Source organism: Aotus nancymaae, unplaced genomic scaffold (genome assembly GCF_030222135.1).
Source record: "Aotus nancymaae isolate 86718 unplaced genomic scaffold, 86718_ANA_hifiasm-v0.15.2.pri h1tg000040l, whole genome shotgun sequence".
NCBI classification, from domain to species: Eukaryota; Metazoa; Chordata; class Mammalia; order Primates; family Aotidae; genus Aotus; species Aotus nancymaae.
In genome coordinates, this window is record NW_026988454.1 from 45,847,885 (window position 1) to 45,872,630 (window position 24,746).

General features: G+C 36.3%; 1 pseudogene; it reads right to left on the minus strand.

Annotated features, from left to right (window-relative positions):
* The window catches only part of LOC105715680 (alpha-endosulfine-like), a 35,515-nt pseudogene extending 12,367 nt beyond the window's left edge, over positions 1-23,148 (minus strand).
* Positions 23,149-24,746: the final 1,598 nt, after the last annotated feature.

The following is a 24,746-nucleotide window of genomic DNA, read 5'->3' on the forward strand; positions in this document are numbered from 1 at the left end:
TCAAGAAAACCATAAAAAGAGTAGTGAAGTGGTTAATGTAATATCATGGGGAGAGACCTGGAATTGCCAAGAATTAAGAAGTGTTCATACTGTGTTGCTATCCCTTTATCTGTTCATTAATTTTTAGCTGTTATTTAGCATATAGACTATTATAAAGGAAATCTTCTGATATTTAACAGCCCTATTTAACGAAAGTCACCTATCATTATCAAAACTATTGGTGACTAAAAAATTAGTATCTGATGCTGATAAAGTGAAACTCTAAAGTTAAGGAATATTTTAAATCCTTCGTAACAGAATTCTGTGACACAACATTTGACTTTAAAGTAAGTCACCACATCTGGCTAATTTTTTTATTTTGTAGAGACAGAGTCTCATCATGTCGCCCAAGCAGTCTCGAACTCCTGGGCTCAAGCCGTCTTCCTGCCTCAGCTGCCCAAATTGTGGGAATTACAGGTGTGAGCCACCATACCTGGCTTCACTCTTTTTTACTTAACTGGTTTGTGCTGGAATTACTGTCTCATGTAACAAAAAAATCCTAACTGGTATAGATCACATACAGGATAAAGAATTATTCTCTTTTCTCCCATCTAAAGCTTCATATATATGTCCTACATGTCATGCTACCCAGAGGAAGGGCATGGCTCAGTTAAGAAAGAGGCAGAATACAGCCATGTGTAATAAATCAATTATATTCTTCTGCAGGGGGCACTGTTCTTTTCTTGGTAACTCTGCCAGAATCAGAATTACCTGGAAGCTTTGTTAAAGTACAAGTTATTAGGACTCAACCCTAGCTTTTTATTAAGCAAGTGTGATGCTTAATTTTATGTGCCAACTTGGGTGGGCCGTGGGGGTATTCAAACATTGTTTGAGTGTGTTTGGGAGGATGTTTCTGGATGAAATTAGCATTTGAGTCAGTGGACTCAGTAAAGTAGACTGTCCTCCCCAGTGTGGTTGGGCATCATGCAATCTATTGAGGGCCTGAATAGAACAAAAGGCTGAGGAAGGAGGAATTTCCCCTTTGTTCCTGCCTAACTTCTTGAGATTGGGTATATCATTTCATCTTCTCCTGTGCTCAGGTTTGGTTATATGTTATTGGCTCCCCAGTGGCCTTCAGACTCAGACTGAATTACACCACCGTCTTTTCTGGATCTCCAGTGTGCAGATGGCAGGCAGATTGTGGAGCTTCTTGGCCTCCATAATCCTGTGAGCCAATTCCTATAACAAATCTTCAGATTTATAGATATAGATATAGATATAAATGTTCTGTTTTTCTGGAGAACGCTGACTAATACAGCAAGTCTGAGATGGTGCTCATAAATAATGCATTTCTAACAAGTTCCTAGGTGATGCTGATGCTGCTGGTCACTAGGCCACATGGAAAGATAGATGCCTGTCTCCCCTCACTTTCTGAGTAAACCAGAGTAGCCCTCTGAAAAGGAAAGGATGAGCTGAATTAGTACCTGATCATCATGTATCAAATTTGCTCTCTTAGTATTTGGTTAAATCATCTTTTCTAGTCCTTCCTATTCAATTTATTTCTCCCTAAAGCAAATATACAATTAAAAAAAATCAGTACAGCAGTGCATCTGCTCTTATAGTCCATTGAGTAAGTAGAGGTCATGAAAGCTACTAAGGTAGAGTAGAAAAATGATTGAATAAAACAAAATATATACTTGAACGCAAATGCCCAGTAGCAAAGCCAAAATTTGTCTATATCCATATCTGTATCTATCTATCTCTACATCTATATCTATCTAAAAAGTGGAAGAAAGCAGACATGGAAGAAAAAGTAGAAGAAAGCTATTAACTATTTTGAATTAAGTTTTATGTTATGACTTTTGTGAGTGATATTTATTTCCTCACTGATTACTGAGTAAGTGTTATTTGTAAAAGTTAACAAAGTTATTGAGACATTTTACAAAACTGCTGAGAGAAGATTTCTTAAAAAAAACTCAAAAAAAGATCAGTAACTCATAAGTCATAGAAAAATACACATTAAGTGTTCTAAATACATGAATTTAAGATATCTTTTTACTTGACTATCCACATTTTTAAAAACATTTTCTTTAAAATGTGCAAATTGGAAATCTAATGATTCATTGCAAAATTTTCAAAATAGCCAAAAGTACCAGTTTATATCAATCACACTAAATTAATAAATATCTTCTAATGATCTTGTCCAAGAATATTTAAGTATGAATTATTTTCTGTTTTACTTATTTATTTTGGAATACAAAGAACTACTAAAACTAAACCAATGGCTTTTATTATCTTTTGTTTGTTCGTTCTGGGGATTTTTAAGACTTAACGATATACTGACAATTTTTTTTTACCTTAGTTTTTATTTTTATTTATTTATTTTTTTCCTGGCTGGAAGTTTTTGAGTTTTATAGCAAACCATATTGTACAGACTTGGAGACCAGAGTTTAAAAAAAAAAAAAAAAAAAAAAAAGGAATAAAGATTGCATGGCAAAACCTTACAGACTATGTTTTATCCCCACAGAAAATGTTAATGGGTTAGTAAAACTATCCCAAATTTACAGGTTCATTTAAATATGAAATAAGACTAAATGTAGTAGTGCAAAAAAGCACCATTATGACAAATAACAGAAAATTTTTCTTGATATTCTGCCCAATACTCATTCAGAGGCATAAAAACAAAATAGGGTGAGAGGAGAGAAATTTGAATAAATAGACAAGTAGAAAACAAAAGGTCAGCATTTTCTCATAATTCTCATTATCATACATTGGTTTACACTATCCCTATATGGGTAGTGAGAATGTAATACTTTATAGGAGTTTTTCCTTTTTTTTTTTTTTTTTAACTGAAACTTCAATAAGAGTTTAAGCTATATGAAAAAGAAACTCAGGGTTTGGGGGAGAATTGGTTTATTTCAATGTATTCATTTTACACATATCTTACAAAAAAAATTACCTAAGTAATGTTCAGAAATAATTACCTAGTTACAAATCGTCTGAAATAAACCCCAACAGCTTTCTCATATTCCTGTAAAAACCTATTAGAAACCTGAAGTGAAATAAAATCAGATTTACAAGAGTTCCAAAACAATGTACCACACAACAGAAGATGAAGTTGCAGTGATGGGCGGGGTCCAGAACATGTGGGACCTACCTCCAGGCCCTGGGAAGCCATGCAAAACCTTGTGATTAAAACAGGGACAGAGACATGGTCTGTATTCTGGTAAACTCTCCTTTCGCTGCTGTACACAGAATGATTTGTGGGGGAAAGAATGGTTTGGAAGTTAATAGTAGTACAGGTGAGTGGAGACAGGGAATTGGATTGGTGTGTGTTTGCAAAGCACTTAGTTCAGGTTCTTGTGCAGAGTAAGCACTATCTGAAATTATCAATCAAAATAACCCCGAATTTACATATTTTACAATTTTCCTCTCCTATCATGTCAAATCCAGATTTAAGAAGATATTTAAAGCCTTCTGTTATTCAAGTTCATTTTATTTTTTCCAATTACCCCACCACCACCACAAAATTATTGAATCCAGGACTTTGTTATTAAACAGAGAAAGTAGATTAAACAGAGAAAGTAGATTTAACATCAAGTCATGAATTCTTCAGCTTCCAAATAGCAAATCCAAATCTCTCCTAAATCTGCACAATTCTTTTCTCCTAGTACATGACTAGGAGGCGTTTCTCCTTAGCCTAAGGCTAAGCTTTACCTCAACTCTGGATTACAGCCCCTCTAGTCTTTTTGAACTCACATTCTATCCTTTGAATGATCACTTCTCTCACTGGTATCATCAACCACTTTTTAATCTACCAACTTCTTCCTATAGCACTTTCTTTTCTATTTGAAAAGAATCCACAACTCTCTCCTTTTTACTTAAAAAGTTTCTAAGGTTTGAAAGTTTATGGTCTTCATTTCTTTACATCTTCTTCCTTCTTCAGCCTCATACAACTTACTTCCACCTACACTTCTCATGGTATCTGTTCTTTCCAAGGTCACCAGAGAAATGAGTTCTCAGTCTTTCTCTTATTTGCCTTCTTGTAAGTGTTTGACGCTATTCAGTAATCTTCCATTCTTGAAATGTTCTTTTCTTTGCTTCATTGAAATTTCCCTCTTTATTTCCTTAAGAAAATTTTTGCTGTTCTCACAGACTAAGTTAGGTCCTATATTTTATATATATTCTTCTGGAACAAGATGTAAAATAGAAGTTTTAGGTGAATTTCTAACACAGCATTAAAGTGAGGTACCACACCAAGACGGAAACTTTTAGGGAAAAATATCAAATCCAGTTCATGACTCCTAAATCTCTCATTTATATGGAGAGCAAAGATTTTTCAAGATGATTGATTGGGAATGGCTGAGCTGCAAGACAAATACTCACCACTGGGAGGATCTCTTCATTCTCTATTCACACCTGAAACCTAGTGAAAGTGGCTTCAAGGAGGGTTTTCAAAGAGTTTGCTATTCACCTTCTACAGTTAAGAGAATATAGGGGACTGGCATGTGACATGCTGTCCAGAAAATCCAAAAGGAATAAGAGATGGTTGACATACTAAGAGATGAGCTGAAGAAGATGAATTGCTTTGGAATCTGCCTGCACTCCCGTTATCAACAGGGCAAATGCTGTGTGAAGGTCCCCGAGAGCAGGTGTGGGCCATGCACAATAGAAGGAAATTGTGGAGTTGACTTAGGATTTATCAAGACCATCTCGGGGTAGGGGTGGGGGTAAGTCCTCAGTGGAGAGAAGCTAAAAGTATCCCTTGGGTCTTAGGGCATGTGAGGAAGGTGTACATGACCCACAAGAGAAGAAAGCACCTTAGACAAGGAAAGTACAGGTGAGAGACTCTACTAAGAACATCTAAAAGCACCCTCAAAAGACTCAGTTTTAGACAAGGGCTAGGCCCAGGACCAAGAAATCAATTTAGAATATTCCTAGTCCAATAAGAAATGTTCTCTTCCTCTTCCCTATTTTCTTCCCCACACCTTCAGCCCTTCCCCAGAAGAGTCAGAAATAGCAATCAGTAAAAAAGAAATGAGAAAGAAAGAAGGAGGCAACCACACCTCTATCCCTGTTGAAAACCGGAGAGAACAGCATTTACATTGAATGAAGCTGGAAACTTGACTATTAGAAGGGGCAAGCACTTTAATTTCTGGCTAAGAATGTATTTGTAATCTAAAGTGACCATAAATGTAAAATGGCATTGTCCAAGTACTCATGGGAGCAGAAAATCACCTCCCTCCAAATTTTAAAGGGACAATGAGAAGCAACATAAAGGTACATTGTCTGCACACCCATTTGTCCAATGCGTTCAGTGTGCCAGCTATACTCCCATACACGTGCTATACAACTTCAGCTTTGTAAATGTCATCACAGTTACAACTACTTACTTGAGCTCTGCTTATCCCATGAAAGCTGTCATGTAGCTTTATCCCTAGACCTAGGCATTCAGTATATTATTCTTCAATTAGTCCTCCTTTCGTGCTATTTTTTTTGAATATATCTTGTCCAATAGCTTCACTCAGCTTTTGTTCCTGCCATTGTTTCCATTTGTGATCTCTACCTCTAAGCTAAGCAACGTAAATTCTACTCAGCTTTGTAGTGCATCTCAAATCTTTCTTTCTCCAGGAATTGTTTCTCATAGCTCCATGCCCTGCTGGCCACTGCCTTCTCTGAACTTCATACCCTCATTTCAACACATTACATTTTTACGTGTTGTCATCTTCCCAACAATATAAGATCTTTTGAGCACAGAACAAGTATTTTCACAATCTGTTGTCATTAAAAACATTATTCATTTCCTCAAGAAATATGACTTATTTTAGTCCAGGCACAGTGACTCAAGTCTGTAATCCCAGCACTTTGGAAGGTCAAAGCAGGAGGATTTCTTGAGGTCGGGAATTCAGGATCAGCCTGGGGAACACAGTAAGACCCTGTCTTAACAAACAAACAAACAATAAGTAAATAAATAAAATATTATTTTAGAGCCTATTTTGGGTCATGTACTATGTGTGGACTAATAAATATTCATGGTTTTGAAATAACATAATCTGCATAACATCTCGTATATAGGTGGAATCAGTCAAAGGAGTTTCCAATGTGCATTTTACACCGGGCACGGTGGCTCATGCCTGTAATCCCAGCACTCCGGGAGGCTGAGGAAGGCAGATCACTTGAGCTCAGGAGTTTGAGACTAGCCTGAACAGCATGGTGAGACGCCCATCTCCCAGACTCAAGCAATCCTCCCACCTTAGCCTCCCGAGCAGCTGGGACTACAGGAGCATGCCACCACACCCCACTGATTTTTAGCTTTTTTGTAGAGATGGGGGTCTCATTATGTTGCCCAGGCTGTATCAAACTCATAGGCTGAAGTGATCCTGCCACCTCAGGCTCCTAAAGTTTTAGGTGACTGAAGTGCTGGGGTTACAAGCATGAGCCACTGCACCTGGCTTATCATAGATAAAAGATTGTTATGTATAACCAAGAACAGAGGTCTAACATAAATAATATTAACAACAAATGTATCAAAAATTGGTTTAAATAAAATATGGTAAAACAGTAACAATGGTTGCATGGTTATAAAATGCAACTAGGAGCATTTTTTTTTTCTTTTTGGTTTATTTTTGATAAATGTTCATTAATGAGCATACATTGCATGTATAATAAAGATAACCTTTAGAGTATGTGTTTGTGTGTGTGTGTGAAGTGTATACTGTCTCTTCCTTTTGTAGGCTTTAAACCTAAATAAACCCCACCCTTCTTTTCATTCTACTATTACCGAAAGTACACATAAGTGTGCCAAAGGAGATCTGGGAAACATTAATTTAGGGAAGATACATAGTTCACTATATTCATGACATTTAAAAACATTATAAAAATGTCCAGTAATGCTTTATCCTTTGATGAGCAAAACACCAAGCTAAGCCAAACTATTTTTCAGTCAAGCTTGTTCAAGAGACAACCTGCCCATGGTGCTGATAACATCAAAAGTAATAATTCCTGTTGCTTAAATGAATGCAGTTTAAATCCATTTGGACATCTCAATAGGTATTTCCATCAGTGAAAATACAAAACCATTTTATCTAGGCCATGTTCAAAGTTGTTTATTTTGACTGTGGTGCATTGTATTATGTTTTTATCTTAATTTAAAAATTGAGGTATCAAATTCCACATACTATAAAAGCAACATAAAGGAATATTCCTTGAGAAAATCACAAATCATTAGCATGGGTGACTGATTACCTGCTGCTCCTTTCCAATTATTATAAAGTTAAATTATTTTTAGCCCATTTCTTGTTTAGAAAAAAAAAAGTGCAGCTCACTGCCCGTGCAGTATTCTGTATGGGGCAAACTGCAATTGGGTAACTGACTTTCAACACTTTCTTAATAAAGCTTCTAAAGACTAACACCACATTTTTGGTCAAGGCTCTTACCTCTGAGCCATCTCGCTCTGTTTTGTTTTTTGGTTTTGTTTGATTTGGTTTTGTTGTCTAGGCTAAATTTTTATCTCTTTGAAGTCATTACCTACTTTGAAGTTTAGCCTGGGAAAGCATTTTGTTTTGGAAGCCAAGAAGTAATCTGGAGAGTTAATTATAATTATATATGATAATGTGAAAGGTTCTTCATTCTAGCATAAATATTTCATGCATATAAATCTTACCACTCAGTTATTGTTATCCCAGTCTGAAGGGGTGTGTGTGTGTGTGTGCGTGTGTGTGTGTGTATATATATATATTTATTTATTTATTTATTTTTCTTTTGAGACAGAGTCTCACTCCATCACCAGGCGCCAGGCTGGAGTGCAATGGCGCAACCTCGGCTCACTGAAACCTCCTCCTCCCGGGTTCAAGCAATTCTCCTGCCTCAGCCTCCTGAGTAGCTGGGATTATAGGCACGCGCCACCACGCCCAGTTAATTTTTTTGTACTTTTAGTAGAGACGGGGTTTCACCATGTTGGCCAGGATGGTCTCGATCTCTTGACCTCGTGATCCACCCGCCTCGGCCTCCCAAAGTGCTGGGATTACAGGGGTGAGCCACCGCACCCGGCCCTGAAGATGTATATTATAATGCCTGTCTCTTTTCTCTTATGAACTTCCACCCACTGAGGAGAAAAGCAGGCAGTATATAGAAATGATTAAAATGCCCTACAGTTAAGAGCTGAAAAGCAAAGTCATTAAAGTTTAAAACAACTTAAGCTAAAACAACTGCAAAGTATAAGAAAGTATTAATAAAATTATTCAAAGGTATTATTTGAAACATTTGAGAAATCTTATGTTGACTTATTACAGTAAAAGAATAAAAAGATTATTAGTGCTGGGATATATTTACAATTTTTAGTTTTTATAACTTCCTACAATATTCTAAACAGTAACAGTAAGTCTAATAAACTAAAATGTTTTACTGTCCTACACTAACAAAACTTGTTCATTTTAACATTCATTAAAGCAACAAATACTTCTCAAGTGCCTACTACATTTGAGATAATTGAGCTAAGTGCTGGGGATACAGTAATGAACAAAAAGCAGTCCCTATTCGTAGTGAAATTTTAAAAAGGCAAGTAAGCCACTAACTTTAATATAATATGGTAAATGCTACAATGGCATTAAGGCAACATATGAGAATGGAATCTGTCCTAGTTCTAAAGTTTTGGAAAAAGCCTTCAAAAGAAGGTAGCAGTCAAGCTGAGACCACATCTCTGTGAAGAAAGCATTTACTTAGCCATGGAAAATAATTCTAGGTTAAGATAATATTTATTTAGTCAGCAAGTAGGTGAAATAATTTAAAATTAGTGTAGCATTTAAAAAAGAAAAGACTAACAAACACGAAAAGGAAAGAGAAAAACAAAGATGAAGAAAAAAGGAAAATATCATAGGATGATTAAGTAAACTCTTCTTATTTCTAAAAATCACCATTCAGCTGGGTGCGGTGGCTCACGCCTGTAATCCCAGCACATTGGGAGGCTGAGGTGGGTGGATCACGAGGTCAGGAGTTCAAGACCAGCCTGGCCAAGATGTTGAAACCTCATCTTTTAAAAAATTAAAAATTAAAAAAGAAAATCACCATCCAAAACCAAAGAGAACAAGTAGGGGGAGGCAGGAGAAGAGGGGCCCAGGTGGGTGGTATGGAGGCTGCTCTGGGACCTTAGTCTCCCATCCCTTCCCCTGCACTAAAGCAAATACCAAACAAACAAAACAAAATCCAAGAGAGCAAGAAACTGAAGCACAAATACCTTGTTTAATGAAACCAGAAGACACTTGTAACCCCATCCACAATAGATGATAAACCTAGCAGATGAAAAGTTGGCATATTGCTTAGGAGAAGCAACAGAGTTCAAATCCATGTGCTTAGGACAAAAAAAAAAATCCTGATTCAAAACAATCTAGTTTGTTGTTCAGTTCCCCTGAAAGTTTCAGAAACTGGAAGTAGCAGGTATCTCTGAAGGTGGGCATGTAAGGGGTTTCAAAACAGCAGTAATATTTGCAAATCTTTATTTAAAAGGAGCAGTAAGACCCTCAGTTTGTCCTGTTTCTGTGCTGTTAGGTAACTAGGTACACTGCAAGAATTGATTTTTTTCTTAAGAAGTTTAACCTGAATTGTTTCAGAGTTGGAAAACAAGACCCAAAGCAATTCTGTAGTAAGATATTAGACTTAATTTCTGGGTGGTAATAGGAGAAGTGAGATGAATTTAGTAAAAACCTGCATGTTGAACTGTGAAGTAAACAGCTCCCAGAACTACTCAGCCTACAAATGCCAGCTGCCAGACATAATCTCAAAGCAGGAATCTGGAGGATCATCCTCTAGGAACACTAACCAACCCTTAAGAAATCATATAGGTCCACCAGTCCAATTGGCAACCTACCCCAATACAAAGATCTGCCAAGCTCTTTATTGATTCCCCTTTAATGACGAAAATAAAAATATTCATGGCCGGCTACAGTGACTCACGCCTGTAATCCCAGCACTTCGGGAGGCCAAGGATGGTGGAATGCTTGTGCTCAGGAGTTCAAGAGCAGCCTGAGCAACACAGAGAGACCCCATTTCTTAAAAAAAAAAAAAAAAAAAAAAAAAGGTTGAGGGGAATTAGCCAGGCATGGCGGCATGCGCCTGTAGTCCCAGCTACTAGGGGTCTGGCAAGGGGCCAGGGTGGGGGGGAATGGGGAGGTGGTGTTGAGGTGGGAGGATCACTTGAGCTGGGGAGGCAGAGGTTGCAGTGAGCCAAGATGATGCCACTGTACCCCAGCCTGGGCAACAGAGCAAGACCCTGTCAAAAGAAAGAAAGAAGGAAAGAAAGAGAGAGAGAGAAAGAAAGAGGGAGGAAGGAAGGAAGGAAAGGAGGGAGGAAGGGAGGAAGGAAGGGAAGAAAGGAAAGAAGGAAGGAAAGAAAGGAAGGAAGGAAGGAAAAAGAGAAAATAGAAGAAATCATAAAACAACTAATCATAAAAAGTGTTCTTGAAAACTCAAAATTATATCTCCAAATAAAATATTCAATAAATGGGTTACAACCTAAAGTCTATTTTCCTACAAAATAAAATTAAAAGGTCCAAAATGATAAGTAGTAGAAAAGCAAAAGAAAAAAAATGGAGAATTGATCCAAAATGTCCCACATTCTACAGATATCTATCCCAAAATGAGTCAATTAAAAAAAAATGAGTGGGAAGAAAACCATCATTAAAGAAAAGGCAGAAAGGAATATTTTTCAGAATGGAAGAAAAGAATATGTAGTAAAATTAATGGTATGCAGTAGGACTCACGACTGCATTTTATTATGAAATCTCAAAATTTTAAGTTTGAAATGAAGATCTTAACAGCTTTCAAACTTAAAAAATAAAATTACATAAAAAGGACTAAGAATGGGCTTCTCAATTGTAACATTAAATGCTGGAAGACAAAGACTATGCCTTTAAAATGCTTAGTGAAAATGATTTTTAATCCTAAATTCTATAGCCAACCAAATACTAATCAAATGTAAGATAAAACACTTTTTAAAAGATTCAAAAACCCAAAAAAATTACTTTTTCATTATATTTTTTGAAAAAGCTCTCAGAGAAAGTTCTCTACTAAAATGTGTGATTAAACCAAAAGGGTAGAAAGCATGAGTCTTAAGAAATTGACGTCAAACATGGGAAAAGACATGAAGGAAATTCCAAAGTTGAGGGCATGCCTAGAGAGCCATCCGTCCAAACTGGAGTAGGAGGATACGTAGATTCAAGAGAAATGTCTTCTAAAAAAAAAAAAAATTAAGTGAAAGATTATTTTGGCAAGATTAAATTGTAGAAATCTACGAGAAGGGGTAGAAAACTTAGCTCCTGGTTCAAAGAAATGAAATAAATAAAAAAAAATATGAACCGATAATTCACTTTAGAAATATTCAAACATATAAAAATCAAGCCCATACTTATACTATTTAGCTCTACAATTTAAAAACAATTATGTAACCATAACAACTCCTCTAACTAAGGATGTTTAAAATTATGTTCTAACTATTGGGCAGATGTGGGATAGATAAGGGAATGTAAAAGAACTAAAATCTCTACCTTCTTTTAAAGAGGTGAATATAAAATTTGTAAGTTGAATGAACCAAGAACTATCAATACTTGCACAATATTTAGAAATGCATAAATAGGCCAGGGAGAGTGGATCACACCAATAATCCCAGCACTTTGATAGACCAAGGCAGGAGGATTGCTTGAGGCCAGGAGTTCTGGGATCACCCTGATCAACATAGATAGACCCTGTCTCTACAATTGGAAAAATTAGTAGATTATTATTTTTAAAAAAGCAAAAGAAATATGTAAATAAACACTATAAAATTATTTTAAAAGTTGAAAATAGTTGCCTTTATGCAACATTAATAGGGGCAAGGGAGCTATGCAGAGAAAGAACCTCTGGTTGTATATATTAAGCTTTTTAAAAAGTATGTGCATGTGTTGCCTTGATCAAATAAAAATTCTTAATATAATAAAAGTTTTAAAGGATATTTAATAGTTTGATCATATAGCTATATACAAAAAATAACAACATAGCTAAGATTTTATTTTCTATCTATTCTTTGACTGTGCTGGCCTTTAAACCAGCACATTGTCTGTTAGTGAATCACCAACAATTGAGTAAACACATTTTCTCTTAGAGTCTACAATCTCAACACAAGCACAAGTGCAAATTGTTTGGGAAGTTCAATCCTGTAAATGTTGGCAGAAGTCAGGTTATTTCCTTAAGAGATTTATAAGTAAAATGAAGAAGAGACAAATAGACCTTTCTTTTGAGAGTATTATATAACATGACTTTCTGAGTAAATTTGTAAACAATGAATCTATGAGAATAATCATTTTTCTTTTTAAAGATAATTCTACATAGCCAAAGATCCTCTGAACCTCGTACCAGACAATATTGCAAATAGTTTGCATTGATTTCCAGTAAGTTTACATTTAAAAGTTAGTATGTGCCAGAAACCACAGTAGGTCAGTTACACACATTGTTTCCTATAATCTCTATATGCTTGTTAGACAAGCATTACACTGAAAGCAGGAGCTCAAAGAGGTTATATGACCATCCCATAGTCACACAGTTGGTATGGAACTCAGACTGGATCTCCTGCCTCTTGCTATGAAGAAAGCAGGTTTTTTGTTTTTTTCTTCTAATTTGTATTTAATGTTATAGGATTTCCAAATCTTTGCTGAGTAATCTAGATCTCTGCTTTAATGTCAACAGAGATTAAATGTTCCTTTTACTCAGAAGATTTATTAAACCCAATTTGATACATTTAGTCTGTTTATGTCTCTCTACACCAACACAATCAAATCTAAAGAAGAAGGACCCTGGCTAATGGGATTTTCAATTTTTAATAGAGTCCAAAGCTAAAATGTCTACATGCTTAAATATCTAGAGAAATGTATAATGATGCCTGCAACTTATCTGAAATGCATTTTTAAAAAAAGATGGATTGTTGGATGAATAGAAAAATGGAAACATGGTTAGATAAATGACAAAACAAGTATAAAATGTTGATTGCAAAATATGTAGATGCTCACCATAAAATTGTTTCAATTTATTTGAAAACTTTCTTTTTCTAATTTATTTTATTTATTTTTTTATTTTTTATTTTTTTAAATGTAGTCTTACTCTGTTGCCCACACTGGAGTGCAATGATGTGATCTCAGCTCACTGCCATCTTCGCCTCGAGGTTCAAGTAATTCTCCTGCCTCAGCCTCCGGAGTAGCTGGGATTACAGGCACCTGCCACCACATCCAGCTAATTTTTGTATTTTTAGTAGAGACGGGGTTTCACCATGTTGGCCAAGCTGGTCTTGAGCTCCTGACCTCAGGTGATCTGCCCACCTTGGCCTCCCAAATTGCAGGGATTACAGGTGTGAGTCACCATGGCCAGCTATTTGAAAACTTTCATAAGAAAACATTGGGACAAAAAACCAAAGCATCTAACTGTTTGAGTGTATGGGAGAGTGAATTAGTGAGTGTGATAAAAAAGAAAGAAAGAGAAAGAAAGAAAGAAAGAAAGAGGGAAAGAAAGGAAAACAAAGAGAAAACACAAAAGCATCTAGGCTTCAGTGTCTAATAGAAATACAAGAGCCATGAATTCAAGTCACATATATAATTTTAAGTTTTCTGATAACCACATAAAGAAACAGGTCAAATTAATGTTAATAATTATTTAACCCAATATGCCATTTTCAAGATACAATCAATAAAAAAACTAATGAGATATTTTATATTCCTTTTTTCTTAGTAAGTCTTCAAAATCTAGGATATATTTTCCACTTATATCTCAATTCAGACTAACCACATTTAATGTGTGCTAAACAGCTACATGTGAGCCAGATGTAGTGGTGTGTTCCTGTGGTCCCAGCTACTCAGCTGGCTAAGGCAGGAGAATCACTTAAGTCCAAGAATTTCAGTACAACTTGGGCAACATAGCGAGAACCTGTCTCAAAAAAAAAAAAAAAAATGAATGAATCATTGGAGAAACGTAAATCAAAACCACAATGATGAAATACCATATCACACCAGTCAGAATGGCTATTACTAAAAAGTCAAGAAAACAACAGATGCCGGTGAGGCTACAAAGAAAAGGGAACACTTACACACTGTTGATGAGAATATAAATTAGCTCAGCCACTGTGGAAAGCAGTTTGAAGATTTCTCAGAGAATTTAAAACAGAACTAACTACTAATCGACCCAGCAATCTCATTACTGAGCATATATGCAAAAGAAACGGAATCATTTTACCAAAAAGACACCTTCACTCATAGATTCATTGTATCACTATTCACAATAATAAAGACATGGAATCAACCTAAGTGCCCATCAACAGTGGACTGGATACAGAAAATGTGACACACACACATGGCTGTGCAGCATACACACACACACACACACACACACACACACACACACCATGGAATACTGCACAGCCATAAAAAACAATGAAGTCATGTCCTTTGCAGCAACATGGATGGAGTTATCCTAAGTGAATTAACGTGGGAACAGACAACCAAATACCCCATGTTCTCACTTATAAGTGGGCACTAAACATCAGGTACTTGTGGACATAAAGATGGCAAAAATAGACACTGGATACTGCTAGAGACGGGAGAGAATGAAGGGGACAAGGGTTTGAAAAACGACCTTTTAGGTACTATGCTCACTACCTGGATGGCAGGACCATTTGTATCCCAAACCATGGCATCACGCAATATACCTATGTAACACACATGCACATGTAATTGAATCTAAAATAAAAGTTGAAATTATAAAAAGAAAAACATAACTACATGTGACCATTGGCTCCCTTACTGGCAGTGCAGTTCTTGATATAAATTGACTGGCTACCATGTTCATAGACTCATTTAAGCATTTGCATAAAGCAAATACAGTAAAAGAGAAAAATAATTTCCTAGGAGAACTACAATGTAATAAATTGTGACCATTTCACAGTAAATCTCTCAGCCAAACAACAACATTACCTACAAGTTTATATATTTCAAAATACTGGACCTGTTGCAGTGGCTCATACCTATAATCCCAATACTTTGGGAGGCCGAGGTGGGCAGATCACTTGAGGTCAGAAGTTTGAGACTAGACTGGCCAACATGGTGAAACCCCATCTCAACTGAAAATGCAAAAATTTACTAGGCATGGCAGCAGGTGCCTGTCGTCCAGGCTACTCAGAAGGCTGAGACCTAAGAATCGCTTGAACCTGGATGGTGGAGGTTGCAGTCAGCCGAGATCACGCCACTGCACTCCTGCCTGGGCGACACAGTGAGAATCTGTCTTGGGGAAAAAAAAAAAAAAACTATTTAAGTAAGGTTCTTCTTCTGCTGCTTCTTGAGAGTAGAAAATAATTTATTTGACATGATGTGGAATATGAATCGCACTTTTAAAAAGCTATTTCTTTTGCCTTCTCCTACTCTTCTTTACATTTCCCTAGTTACATACAAAATAATAAATATAAAAAAAAATTCCAAATCTTGAGAAATATTTTACAAGACCTGTGGCATTTTTCTCTCATAAACATTTGCTATGATAGTATACTTCTCATTACTAATATCCCAGCACACCTGAGAAATAAAAGCAGAAAGACAAATAATGACATCACGTGTAGATGACAATTTCTCAGTTGTCTTGAGTTGGAATTTCTAGGATTAGAAATAACTTATCGACCAGTCTTTCCTTAGAGGATGAAACTATATATCTGAAAACTTAATGCTCATAAAATAAAAATTATCTTTTGCAACATATGTAATGGTAAAATTTTAATGAGGAATTTTTATCTCATAATTCCTTAGTGACTTAAAGCAAATATAATTATAGCTCCCAAATCTCTCACCAAATGGGAAGAAAAAAAAAATCAAACTTGAAGTAAATTAGATTGATCTAGTGTATTAAGATTAATATGATTTACTCTATTAAATGTGCTTTATAGATAGTAACTATCAATAAATTATAATCTCATTAAAACTGAAGCTAAGGCAGCCTGTATGCAATGACTAGATGCTACAATATATAGGCTTTGCCACCTTGTCTTAATTCAGAACAACTTTGAAGAGCAATCTCAGATCTCCAGCTCCCTAAAATTTCACCTGTGGCCCTGTTGAAAGTACAGCACAATCCAATCTCTCCCTCTTTCCAAACCTGCTTCCTTCATTCCCTTACAGGTGTTTCTGAGAGCACTTTCTAATACACTTAATGCATCCAAATGTTCATCTCAGTCTGTTTCCAGGAAGCCTGAGTCAAGAAAAGCATAATCAATTTCTTTGCCTTCATGGGCACAGGGAGAATTATATTTCCTAGCTCCCTTATAATTAGATGAAGCTATTTGACTAATTTTGGTCAGTGGGCTGTAAACTTATGTGATCTGTGTCATTTCTAGTCCTAGACATTTAATTGTGGACGTAAGTTCTGTCTTCCCCTTCTGCAGATACCTCCAATATCACTTACTCTGGATGTATCTATGCTATAGTTTGAATGTATTTAAATTTATATATTGGAACCTCAGACCCAATGTGATAGTACTAGGAGGTAGGACCTTAGGGAGGCAATTAAGACATGAGTGTAGAACCCTCATAAATGGGATTACTGTCCTGTAAAAGGGCTCTGACTAGACCCTTTTCTGGCCATTTCACTCTTCTACTATGTGAAGACACAGCAAAACAGCTTTTACTAGACACCAAATGCTGGCTCCTTAATCTTGGACTTCCTGACCTCCAGAATCATAAGAAATAAATTTCTATTCATTATAAATTATCCAGTCTCTGATACTTTGTTATAGCAACACAAACAGACTACGACAAGCTACACATGGTAAGGCCTCATCAGCTGAGATGACTAGTCACTGAGGGACTACATGGAACAGACTTCTTTCATTCCTTCCTCCTATTGACCTGCAATTGACCTGCAGAAGTGAGAGACAAACCAACCTTTAGGTTAAGCCACTGACTTTAGGATTAGCTGGTTATTGCTGCAATGCCTAGACTCTCCTGGCTACTATGTACCCATAAACATACCTTTCCCTTTGTATAATATATTTTATTAAGAATGAATGAAAAAAAAAAAAAAAGAATGAATGAAAATCAATCAATTTCCTGGGTTGGATTTCCTTATACAAAATGGACCCAGAAATTCTGTGATACTCATTTGATGACTAAGAAAACATTATTTCCCCTCCATATATTTTCTCCTTTACTTTTGGTTTTTCAAAATGTTATAGTAGAAAAAGTCTGGAGATTTTTTTATGTAACTTTTGGAATTACAAATTTTATTTCCTTCAGCAAAAAATGGAGATAATCCAACCTAAGAGAGTTATTATAATAAGCAAATGAGATAATGCATTCAAAACACCTTAGCATGTTTTAGCCAATAAATGTTAGTTTTCTTTTCATCTTCCTGTCCTGAAATCAAAAAAACTCAAGTAAATACATCACCACTTTAGTTTTAAATCATTTGATTGGGTGTTTCCACATGGATAATCTCAAAAGAGATATCCTTTGAAATTCAAAGTAAATAAAGTAATTAGTCCTGGACATCATGCGCATGGTTTATTTCACAAGTGAATCCAAAATGTCTACAAGATTCTGCTATTTATAAATAGGAGTTCAGACTGACATTTGCAAATAAAACCATTCATAATTATAAATTATTTTCTCACTTTCTTTCCTTTATTATAAAGTAACACAGGTCATTTATGTTTTACCTTGTTGTAGAATACTTCTGCATTAGAACAATATATTGATGATTTAGAATTAATTTAGACCAAAGTTTGCACACTAAAATACTAAAGAGGGCACACTACCACCTATAAAATATTATTTCTAAAGACTTTAAGCCAATTTACAGGAAATGCAGATGATAGAGGACCATGTTAAATTATACCATAGGGAGGCAATCAGCAAACCTTGGACTGCAAAAAATTCCACAAAACAATCAGCCTGGTTTATTTATAGCTGCTGGGGATTGGGACAGAGAAACAGTGAGAGGTTATAGATTAAAAGAGATTTAAAAGGTGTATCAACCAATTACCTGCTATAGACTCTATTTTAATCCTGATTTAAACTGTAAATATATATATATAAAAAATATGTAAATTCTGATTTAAACAAACTGTAATACATAAACACATATAAAACAACTGAAAATTTGAGCGCCATGAGTATTGGATAATATTGAATACTTAATGTTTAGATTTGATAATGAATGGCTGTGCAGTTATGTTTTATAAAACGGTCCCTATCTTTCTTGTTACATGCTCAGGTATTTACAGATAAAATGATAGGATGCCCAAAATTTGCTTTAAAAATATGTTGGAAGGAGGTAGAGAGGGGTTATAGAAAAACAAGACTGGACTTGAGCAGTGAAAGTTAAAGCTGGGAAATGGGAAAGTGAGGGTTTATTTAACTATTATATCTACTTTTCTAAATGTTTGAAATGTCTTCTAACAAAAGGCTTCAAAACTATTCATGAAGATTGGGCACAATAACTCACACCTGTAATTCCAGCACTTTGGGAGGCCAAGGTGGGAAGATTGCTTAAGGCCAGGGTTCAAGACCAGACTGGGCAACACAGCAAGATGCCATATCTGCAAATTAATCAAAATTAAAAGTTTTTAAATCTGATTTAAAAAAAATAGAAACTGTTGTCATGAGAGGGAGTTAAAAAGAAAAAAAAAATTAAAACACAGAACAGATTTAAGAAGTATCTCAGATTTGTCTAAATTCTGCTGCAAGCAAAACAACAAAATATGTATGATGGTAAAGGACAACTGCCTCCCATCTATTGGTCCGAACAGTGGGGATTGTGGGGACTGGTGGACAGGAGAGCGCATGTCCATTGCAAGAGGCAGGAGCAATTCAGCACAAGGTTATGGATACTCTGCATGCCTGCATGGTTGGTAATGCTAGATCTTCTAATATTTTCAGGAAATGTGTAAATCAAGATACACAGACAAAATATCTTCATGATAAATGTTGGCAATTAATGCAAATGTCTTTTAAGTTACTCTTTGGAGAAGTAATATATGGATCAAACAAATGGATCAAATATGCAAAACATAATATTTTGCAAGCTCTGGTTTACAACAAACCACGCTGGCACCTTAAAACTAGCTTCCTCATCACCTACAGTATAGTCAGAGGTTATAAAACACCAGCATCTAAATCTCACAGAATATTGCCAGAAACCCCTTTGTTGAGTCTACATGCCTTTGGTTAAATCATTGCCTCATGTCTAATTTCTCTTTCTGTGCCCAGTCTCTCCAGATTGGCCCTTTGGCTGGAATGATCACTTGGACTTTCAATTCCAGATTCCCTCTTGAATACTATTAATCAGAATTTAAGAACCTCAGGTCCCAGTCCAGTCACAATTTTGGCAGAAATCTCCACAAACCCCCATCTCTATCCAGTAATGCAAACTCCCTGCTTATCCAGGAGACCTGGTTGATAAGAAATTAATTTGTAGTTATTTTAAATATTAATGTGACTTTGCTAAATATAAAACACATGTTTTCCTCATTCTCATTCAAGGCTAGCTTTCTCCTGGCCTTCATAAAATACTCTACCCCATTAGAGAGTTATTTGCTGTTTGTTTATAATCCATACCAAGTTGGAAAATCACTATCTGGCTGAGTATAAACACATCTAACATTTGATCATCAAAATGTCCCAGCCATTTCCTCTGCGCCTACATGTACGTGTAGTGATGTAATAAGCTCTCACATACTGTCTCATTAGGACTTCCAACTTGTTTGCTGTTGTTGAAACTGAACATGGTAATATAAATGTTGATTTTAGTTAGGTTTAATTTGTCTAAATGTTGCTCTTTGTAATAAAACTTGGTGTACAGATGTTAGACGCTTAAAATGTCACTTAAAAAATAGAGACATAAATTTGCAGTGATAAATATATTTACTACCAGGGTTTTCTGAAATATAGCCTGGTTTGCTAATGCAACAGTTAATAGAATTATCTTCCTACAGCTGTTTCAGCTGTTTCTCTACCATCCCCACCTCTCACCCTTGCCACATGTAGATCAAACACAGATTCACATGTTTATGTATTGGAGTATTTGGGACAAAAAAATGGGATAATGAGTTTGATTCACATCTCTAGCACTTTAAATATATTTAAAAAAATGAACTGGAACCTTGTATATAAAATGTCTTCTGCTTATATTGGCAGTTAAGTTACTAATATCTATTATTGCCTAGTATTAAGAAAAAACATTTAAAATTTGCATAAATTATAAAGCCTTTATTCATTCTTTGTTTCTTTGCCTTTCCCACTACCTTCCATAGATATGTATATAATTAGTTGTCTTCTTCTAATCTGATCTGGTGGTTATTCCCAGGAGTCCAGTTATAAGGCCTCAGGGCTCCCACGTTGCCTGTCTTGGAACAGGCATGGCAGCTTCCAGTATGCCCTAATCAAGAGAAAGTCTTCATTTATATTTTGTTTTGAATTGGTTTTCATACGCTATTTTTCTCTCCTTTATTTTAAACACTGTAAAACAAGCAAAAAACAGATGTCCTTGTATAAGAGATATTCTCCAAACATATCTGTAGGACAGGATCAGTGAAAAGTCTCATTAACAAAAGATAGATTTGGATGTGTGGTGGTGGAAGCAGTGGCAGTGTGTGTAGTGTATGTATCTGTGTGTTCTGGTACAATTATCCCTGTAAATTATGTTTGTTTTCCTATTTTTGAAAGAATTTAATTTTTCTTATTTTGTTACATAAAACTAGAAAATGAAAATCCCTAAAACAGTAGCAATACAACTATATTTACATTTAAATTAAACCATTTATCAGATTTGGTACTTAAAATTAGGCAAAAGAAAAAGAAACTATAGCACAAAATAAGACTGGTGCAGTGACTCATGCCTGTAATCCCAGCACATTAGGAGGCCGAGGCAGGTGGATCACCTGAGGTTAGGAGTACTAGACCAGCCTGGCCAACATGGTGAAGCCCTGTCTCTACTAAAAATACAAAAATGAGCTGGGCATGGTGGCACATGCCTGTAATTCCAGCTACTCAGAAGGCTGAGGCAGGATAATTGCTTGAACTCAGGAAACAGAGATAGCAGTGAGCCAAGATCAAGCCTCTGCACTCCAGCCTGGGTGGCAGAGCAAGACACTGTCTCTAAATAAATAAAGAAAGAAAGAAAGAATGAATGAATGAAACTATAGTACTATAGTACAAAATAGAATGTTAGTGTTAGAAAAGAGACATTTTAGATCTCATTAGGAAGTCAAAATGGTAAGGATTAATGGAGCTATTTTCTATATATTAAAAAGACTCTGAAATTACATATGCATTAAAAATGGGGTAGTGGCCAGGTGCAGCAACTTATGCCTGTAATCCCAGCACATTGGGAGGCCAAGGTGGATCACCTGAGGTCAGGAGTTTGAGACCAGCCTGGACAACATGGTGAAACCTTGTCTCTATTAAAAATACAAAACTTAGATAGGCATCTGGTACACACCTGCAATCTCAGCTATTTGGGAGGCTGAGGCAGGAGAATCACTTGAACTGGGGAGGAAGAGGTTGCAGTGAGCCAAGTTCATGCCACTGCACTCCAGCCTGGGTAACAAGAGTGAAACTCGGTCTCAAAAAATAAAGAGGGGTATAGTTTAGGGTAGTAAAGATTCTTCCTTTGACAAGAATCATATATTTATTATGAGAACATGGTTTATCTTACGCTGACTTAAAGTTACTAATACCTTTATTTTAAAAAGATGAAATAAGTTATTTTATCTAAAATATTCAATGTAATCAGTTGACAAAGCCTTTAGAGACTTTGGGTTTGGTAGCCAAAATGTTAAGCATCTTGGATATAGCCTGAGATATTTCTTTCTTCTTTTCATTTTATAGGTGAAAACTATGCTTGGGAGGCTTAGTGTCTGATCTATGATAACACATATTTTTGTTCCTTGTAGCCAAACTGATATTAAAACCAACTTTTATAAATTATACTACAGAATACACAATCTGTCTTCTCTCCCCCAAACCTCAGTGAATTACAACAACAAAGGTTTATTTCTTACCCACCTTACCTGTTGCCAACTCTGGGTTGCCTGCTGTTCTATTCCATGTGTGCCTCCTTATTCTGAGACTAAGGTTGAAAATGCCTTTCTTTCAAACACGCCATTTATATGGCAGAGTGAAAAGAGAGGTTTTATGCAGCCATACATTGCCTCATAAAACATCTGCTTAGACACTCTGTATGTTGCTTCCACTCATATTCTATTACCCAAAGCAACTTATATAACAAATCCTAAATCAATGGGGTAGAGGTGTAGAATCTTCTTACATGGAGCTTGACAAAGAAATGAATCCCTCATCTACCACGAAAGATCCCTGACTCCTAGGAACTGCACACTCTCTCAGCAAGTTTGGGCCTCTCCATTTCTTGGGGTCACGAGGGACTCAGTGGCTACCACGCCGGTTCTAACTTCTAATTTTGTGGACAGACTGAAGATGTTATTGAGATCATTAGGTTTTGAATATCATTGCTCCTGCAGACTAGAAAACCGAATGACCAAATAGGAGTAAATTAATCCTGAGCAAGTTCCTTTCTTAGGTAAACTCATAGGCAAAAAGTTGCTTTTTTCAAAGAAGATTCTTCCTAGGTTAAAAGTTCACTTATTCCTTTCCACAAGATGGCCCCAAAAGTGAAGAAGGAAGCCCCTGCCCCCTCCTAAAGCCGAAGCCAAAGCGATGGCTTTAAAGACGGCAGTGTTGTCCGGGCGTGGTGGCTCACACCTGTAATCCCAGCACTTTGGGAGGCCGAGGCAGGTGGATCACAAGGTCAAGAGATCGAGACCATCCTGGTCAACATGGTGAAACCCAGTCTCTACTAAAAATACAAAAAATTAGCTGGGCATGGTGGCACGTGCCTGTAATCCCAGCTACTCAGGAGGCTGAGGCAGGAGAATTGCCTGAACACAGGAGGCGGAGGTTGTGGTGAGCCGAGATCATGCCATTGCACTCCAGCCTGGGTAACAAGAACGAAACTCCATCTCAAAAAAAAAAAAAAAAGAAGGCAGTGTTGAAAGGTGTCCACAGCCACAAAAAAAAAAAAAAAAAAAAAAAAAAAAATATCCGCACATCACCCACCTTCTGGCGATCCAAGACACTGTGACTCCGGAGGCAGCCCAAACATCCTCGGAAGAGCACCCCCGAAAGAAAATAGCTTGACCACTGTACTATCATCAGGTTTCCACTGACCACTGAGTCTGCTATGAAGAAGATAGAAGACAACAACACACTTGTGTTCATTGTGGATGTTAAAGCCAGCAAGCACCAGATCAAACAGGCTGTGAAGAAGCTCTTTGACATTGATGTGGCCGAGGTCAACACCCTGATTCGACCTGATGGAGAGAAGAAGACGTATATTCCTTCCACTGGCTCCTGATTATGATGGTTTGGATATTGCCAACCAAATCGGGATCATCTAAACGGAGTCCAGCTGGCTAATTCTAAATATACGTATATCTTTTCACCATTAAAAAAATTCACTTTTTTAGATTTCTATAATCTGATTCAAAAAAGACATTTTTAGTAAATATTGTATTGACTCCCCAATATCCATTTCAACTTGCTCCCAATGAGTAGCAGTCATATAATTCAGGGACTTATCCTTAATTCAAGGGATAGGACTGGTCCAGCTAAGGAAAATCTCATTTCCCTTGTTGGTGACTGAGTCAGAATGGTTTGATTCTGGCCATTCAGTTGTGAGGAGAAGGTTGCAGAATACTTCTGGGAAAGATCCCTCTTACTCCTAAGAAGCGGTGATGGAAAACTATCTTCTCTGCCTCCCACAGAACGTGAACTGGAAGCACATTTCCCCAGAAGCTATTGTCAGCCATCTTGAGAGCATGAAGCATGACAACCTGTGGATAAGGTGACACCGATGGTTCAAAGTTGAGAGAAAAGAGAAATATTGCTAGACCCCTGATTAAAGTGTGACTAAATCTTACAGCATTTACATTTATATGAGCGAATAAAATCCATTAATGTTTAGGCAGATTAAATTTATATTCAGATGCTTCCAACCAAAAGCATCCTAACCGATAAAACATGCGTCCTTCTTTCCCTGTTTAAACTCTCCATACCAAACCAAGAACCAAAGGTGTAAAATTTGTGTCAGTTTTCTAAGAGGTATAAGCAAATATCTATTTTGCCTCTTGAGTTCTACAATGAAAACTGCTATTTTTTATATTAAAATATCTTACATATTAGTATATACCTAAGTACAAGGCATGAGATAGCTTTTGTAATATTATTTACTTAAATGAGAATTTTATGCAAATGATAATATATTCACCACTAGAAAGGAAAAGACAAATAAAGATGATCAAGTCACTCCTTTAAAAATACATTTAAAAAGATATAATTCTCAGTATATTGCTCATTGTATATTGTCTTAGTGGTGAGCATTTCCACTAAAAAAATAAAATAAATATTCAGATGAGGCAAAAAGCTGTTGAATAAACAGAAGCATGAGGATTTTTTTTTCATCTAACCTCTTGGAAGACATAAACATATTTGTGGGGTTTGTAGAGACAAAGTCTCATTCTGTTACTGAGGCTGGAGTGCAGTCGCGTGATCATAGCTCAATGCAACCTCTAACTCCTGGGCTTAAGTGATTTTCCCATCTCAGCATTCCAGGTAGCTGGGACTACAGATGTGCCCTACCATGACTGGCTAGTTTTTTATTTTTATTTTTGTAGAGACAGTGTCTTGCTATGTTGCCCAGGC